The following is a 6159-nucleotide window of genomic DNA, read 5'->3' on the forward strand; positions in this document are numbered from 1 at the left end:
AACACTGCATGGTTCAAAATCAAGAAAGGAGTGCATCAGGGATGCATCCTGTCCCAGTACCTTTTCAATCTGTATGCAGAATAGATTATTCAGAAAGCAAGGCTTTATGAAGAGGAATGTGGCATCAAGATTGGAGGGAGACTCATTAACAACCTACAATATGCAGATGACACAACTTTGTTTGCTGAAACTGAAGAAGACCTGAAACACTTGCCACAAAATGTCAAAGACTACAGTCTTCAATATGGATTAAAGCTCAACATCAAGAAGACAAAGATTCTCACCACTGGGCCAATTGGCAGCACCATAATAGGTGGAGAAGAGATTGAGGTTGTTAGCAATTACAGCTTCCTCAGATTTACAATCAATACTCTTAATTCCATGAGTCAGGATATCAAAAGATGAATTGCATTGGGAAAATCTGTTGCCATGGACCTCTCCAGAGTGCTGAAGAGCAACGATGTCAGTCCAGATGATACAAAGGTGCACCTAATCCAGGCCATGGTTTTCTCAATTCCTTGTTATGTTTCTGAAAGTTGGACAATGACTAAGGATGACCGAAGAAGAATAGATACCTTCAAGTTGTGGTGCAGGAGAAGAGTCTTGAACATACCATGGACTGCCAAGAAAACAAATAGATCTGTCTTGGAGAAGGTGAAACCAAGTCTTTCCTTGGAGACCAGGATTTTGAAGTCCCACCTCACTTACTTTGGTCATGAGGCCAGCAGAGATCAGACCTTGGAGAAGGACATCATGCTCAGAAGGATGGATGGATAGGGCAGGAGAGGGAGACCTCAGATGAGATGGATTGATACAGTAACTGGGGCAATGAGGGTTAGTGTGTCAGAATTAGTGAGACTAGCTCAGGACAGGGCAGGGCTCAGAGCTGCTGTACATAGGGTCACTATGCATTCCAGGTGACTCAACCAATAATTCTATGACAGGTTTGGAAGCAGGAATGGCATCCACTTCCTAAACAACTTGCTTCCAGTAACTCTACGAACTTTGATAAATGTTGGTAGCTGTAGAGAGGGTTCAGGCCTTTTGTTCATAGTATGAACATAGTATGAGTCGTTCTTGACTCAAAGGCAATCAACAATATTGGGATTGCATTGAAAACATAAATTGCTTTTGGTAGAATTGTCATTCCCACAATATTGAGTCTTCCTATTTATGAACAGGAAACTTTTTTACATTTATTTACATCTTTTATTTTGTCTCGCAGAAATGTCTGTAATTTTCTTTGCATAGATCTTTTGTGTCTCTAGTTGGGTTCACTCCCAAGTAATCTCAATTTGCAGTTGGCTATTGTAAGTGGTATTGCATTCTTGGTTTCCTTCTCTGAGTTCTCTTTGTTGCTGTAGAGGAACCTCACTGATTTTTGGATATTCATCTTGTATCCTACCACTCTACTAAGTTGATCTACTAGCTCTAACAGTTTTTTTAATTGTGTCCTTATGGTTTTCTGTGTACACTCTCATATCATCCAAATACAGTGATGGTTTAACAATCTCTTTGCTGATCTGGATGCCTTTTATCTCCTTCTCTTGTTGTATTTTCAATACAATGTTAAGTAGAAGGGGTCACAGTGGGCATCCTTGTCTGGTTTCTGTTCACTAAGAGAATATTTTAGTTTTTCTCCATTGAGAATAATCTTGGCTTTTGGGTTTATTTATATACTTTTCACTAAGTTCAGGAAATTCCCTTCTATTGTTATATTGCTGAGTGTTTTAATCAGGAAGGGATGTTGGATTTTTTCAGAGTTCCTTAGGGACTCTTGATTTATAAAGGTCCTGTCTCCATACCTTTTCAACCTGTATGCAGAACAGATTATCCGGGAGGCTGGGCTCTATGACGAGAAATGTGGGGTCAAGATTGGTGGAAGATCTATCAACAATCTATGTTATGCAGATGCCACAACCCTGCTTGCTGAAACTGAGGAGGACCTGAAGCGCTTGCTGCACAGGGTCAAGGACTGCAGCCTACAATATGGATTGAGGCTCAATGTCAAGAAGACAAAGATTCTCACCACTGGACCAATTAGCAGCATCAGGATGGGTGGTGAAGAGACTGAGATTGTTCACAGCTTTAGTTTGCTTGGCTCTACAGTCAACATTCTTGGCACCAGTAGCCAGGAAACTAAAAGACATATTGCAATGGGAAAGTCTGCTGTTAGGGACCTCTCCAAAATACTGAAGAGCAACGGTGTCTCTCTGGAGACTAAAGTGTGTCTGATACAGGCCATAGTCTTTGATATCACTTGTTATGCATCAGAGTTGGACAATGACTAAGGAGGATAGAAGGAGAATTGGTGCCTTTGAGCTGTGGTGCTGGAGAAGAGTATTGAGAGTACCATGGACTGCTAGGAAAACAAACAGATTCTTCCTGGAAAGGGTTAAATGGGCCAGCTCCTTGGAGGCAAGGATTCTGAGGCTCCATCTAACATGCTTTGGACATGTTGTAAGGAGAGAACGGTTCTTGGAGAGGGATATCATGCTTGGGAGGTTGGAGGGACAGCGCAGGAGAGGAAGGCCCTCTATGAGGTGGATTGATTCAGTGGCTCGGGTAATCAGGATGGGAGTGTCAGAGACAGTGCGATTGGCACAGGACAGAGCAGAGTTTAGGACTGTTGTACATAGGGTTGCTATTAGTTGCAAGCAACTTGACAGCACATAACAACAACAAATAACAAAGCTAAGGAAGGAGGTTTACATAAGACTTGCTCATAAAGTTTGGTTTTTATTCCAGAAGGAAAAGCTGAAGTTTTGTTCACTATTTGGGTCTCTACTTAGCTATTGGATTTGTAACTTGTGCAAGTGCTTCCAGAGAAAGCAAAGTGAACAGTGTTTGCCCTGGGGTGATGGTGGAAGTTGTTGTTGTTGTTATATGCCATCTAGTCATAACTGGTAAGGATCCAGACAAAAAGACAGGCTAATAATGGGCAGGGTCCAATGGTGATTAATTTTATTAAACATAATGCATGAGAATGGTTGTATGAAACACAATGTGAATGAATAATAGTGTGAAATACAATGTACTCAAAATTTGTATGCAAACCAATAAAAAAAAGAAGAAAAAAGTTTGTAAGGGGCCATCTATAACTACTGGTCTCTCTTTGTCTGGACCAAACAAGAGTATGGAAAAGACAAAGATTCAAGGAAACAATTAGTCTAAAGGATGAATGGGCCACATGAATCACAGCTTCTAGTACCCTGAGAATAATAACCGGATAATGCTCATCAACCACTACTGACTGCTGTGATCAGGACCACAGTAGACGGTCCTAGACAGAGGGGAGGGGAAAAAAGTAGAAAAAAAATCAAAATCATTAAAAAGGCTACACTCACTGGTCTGATAGAGACTAGTGGGACCCCAAAGCTGGGTCCCATACACACTCTTGGAGTCAGTCAAATAATAAAATATGCAGGACTATTAATTAAATGTGGAAGGAGGAGTGACATCCACTTCCATAACAGCTTGCCTCCGGAAACCCTATGAACCTGGAGAGAAGATGAAAGGCACCCAAGCGTCGAGGACTCTCCTTCATAGGGTCGCTATGAGTCTCCTGCGACTCGACGGCACTTAACAACATAACAACAACATTAATTAAATGATAACACCAGGAAGATATCTACTTATTCAACGCAATTAACTATATGAGACCAAAGAATAGTGTTTGCCCCAAAACAACACTCAGAGGGCAGGAAGAGGCAGAAAGGGAGAATAAACAGAAATGAAGAACCCAGAAAAAAAACAGAAAATGCTGTTGCATTGAGGGAATTGCGACTAATGTCATGAAACAAAATATGTATAAATTGTTATAAGAAAAAACAATTTTCTCTGTAAACTTTCACCAAAAGTAAAAGAAGAAAATGAAGTAATAGAAAACTTACAGGCCATTTGTCCTTTGTCTGTAGGGTTACTTTGGGTCAGAATCGACTGAATAGCAATGGGTTCGATTTTGGAACCACTGTCCTTATCAATCTCACTCATTGCTATTGAGTCAGAATGTATTCATAGCTGACCCTCTACAGGGTTTTCATAGACAACTAATTACATGAGATGGAATTTCCCTCTTTCTCCCAAGGAACAGCTGGTGGATTCAAACCACCTGCCTTTGGGTTGAAACACTTGTTGCAAAAGACCAAATGTACTCCCTTCAATAGTACATCTCAATACCAAGAAAACAAAGACCCTCACTACTGAATAAATAGACAACATCTTAATAGATGAAGAAAAGGCAGAAGTTGTCAACTCCTTTATTTCACTTAGATTCACAATCAACACCCATGGTAGCAGCAGTTAAGAAGTCAAAAGAGGCTCTTTAATCAGGAAAATCTGATGTCAGGGACCTATTCCAAGTTCTAAAAAAGAAAGGATGTCAGTTTAAAAATTAAGATGAGCCTGATCCGAGCCATATTTTACTTAACTGCTTCCTATGCTTCTGAAAGTTGGACAATGAATAAGGAAGACAGAAGAACTGATGCCTTTGAATTGTGGTGTTGGATAAAAGTACTGGATATCTTATAGACTTCCAGAAGAACAAATAATCTGTCTTGAAGAAAGTGTAACCAGGTTGCCCTTCAGATGTAAGGGTAAGGAAACTTCTTCATCTCACATACTCTGGGCATATTGCTACAAAGGACCAGTCCTGGAAAAAAAGGCATCATTCTGGGAAAGCATAAGAGAGGAAGTCAGCATAAGAGAAGAAGACTCTCAGCAAAATAGATTGACACAGGGACTGTAACAGTGATGTCGAGCCTATCAGAGAGGGCACAGGATAGGGAAGGTTCTGATCTGTTCATTAAAGTCACCTTAATGACTTAACAACCCTGATGAAGATTTTAAATAATTACATTATCTCAAAAATTTTCATGCTATGCCTTCTTAGCCAATAATCTCTTTCCCCAGAACTAATCAGCATTATGATTTTTGCCACCATATGTCAGTTTTACCCGTTCATGAGCTTCTTATAAATAAAATCGTATTGTATATAGTCATTGCTTGTCATATTTCACTTGACTTTTTTGTTTCATCTTTAATGATTTTTATTTTATAATGGTTTGAATACAAAATTCATATAAATTGTGTTTGTTTCTATATATTGTGTTTCACACATTCTTCTGTTCACATTGTGTTTTATGTGATTATTCTCATACATTGTGAGGGTTTTTTACAACTATTCAAATACATTGTTTCATTCATGCACATTTAGTTTTTTGGGTTTTTTTTTATTTTTTCCCTACTAGTTTATTTACAAAATTAAAATACAAATTTGAAAAAATTCTTTCCATTTCCCTCACCCCCGCCCCACCCAACAAGTTGTACAATCCAATGATTAATCTCCCCTTCCCCCGGCACGTCCTCATCCCTCTGCTTCCAGCCTCTCCCACCCCTCCAGGAGCCTTATACGCTTTCTACAATAACAGTTTTATACCGTATTTATCCTCATCGGACTAAGTTAGTTCATGCAGCATAATACTCTCCAGTCCCTCACAAGTTAGGTAATAATTTACAAAGTGATTGCTCCTGCATGCTGCTTAGTATTCCATTGTGTGAATGTACCATAATTTCTCAATTGATTCGTTTCTGGTTAGACATTACGGCTGTTTCCATGTTCTTGCAATGGTGAATAATGCTGCTATGAACATTGGTGTACAAATCTCAGTTTGTGCCCCAGTTCTCATATTCTCAGGGTATATTCCAAGTAGTGGAATAGCTGGGTCATATGGAATATCTATTTTGTTTTATAAAATAAATCACAATTGATCCATGCCCATCATTAGCTTGCTATACCCACTGGATTTTTCCTAATATTTTCACACCCCTACCACTGCCCACCAAATCATGCAACCTCATTATTTCTCTCCACCCAACCACCCACCCTTACAATGGCATGCAATGCAGCACTCTGGAATAATTATTTATTAAAATACTATATATCATGGGAGAGTCTAGAAAGCATTAGGTTGTTGTTGTTGTTTCTATGTGCCGTCGAGTCACTTGCGACTCATAGCGACCCTATGTACAACAGCCCTAAACTCCGCTCTGTCCTGTGTCAATCGCACTGTCTCTGACACTCCCATCCCAATTTTCCCAGTCACGGAATCAATCCACCTCATAGAGGGCCTTCCCCTCCTGCGCTGTCCCTCCACCCTC

At 39.9% G+C, this 6159-nt stretch overlaps 1 pseudogene; it reads left to right on the plus strand.

Moving 5' to 3' along the window:
* LOC102854116 overlaps positions 1 to 6159 on the plus strand; it is a 30415-nt pseudogene that overhangs the window by 9738 nt on the left and 14518 nt on the right.

The sequence above is a fragment of the Elephantulus edwardii genome, unplaced genomic scaffold, assembly GCF_000299155.1.
Source record: "Elephantulus edwardii isolate Elephantulus edwardi_28Jun2011 unplaced genomic scaffold, EleEdw1.0 scaffold00320, whole genome shotgun sequence".
NCBI lineage: Eukaryota > Metazoa > Chordata > Mammalia > Macroscelidea > Macroscelididae > Elephantulus > Elephantulus edwardii.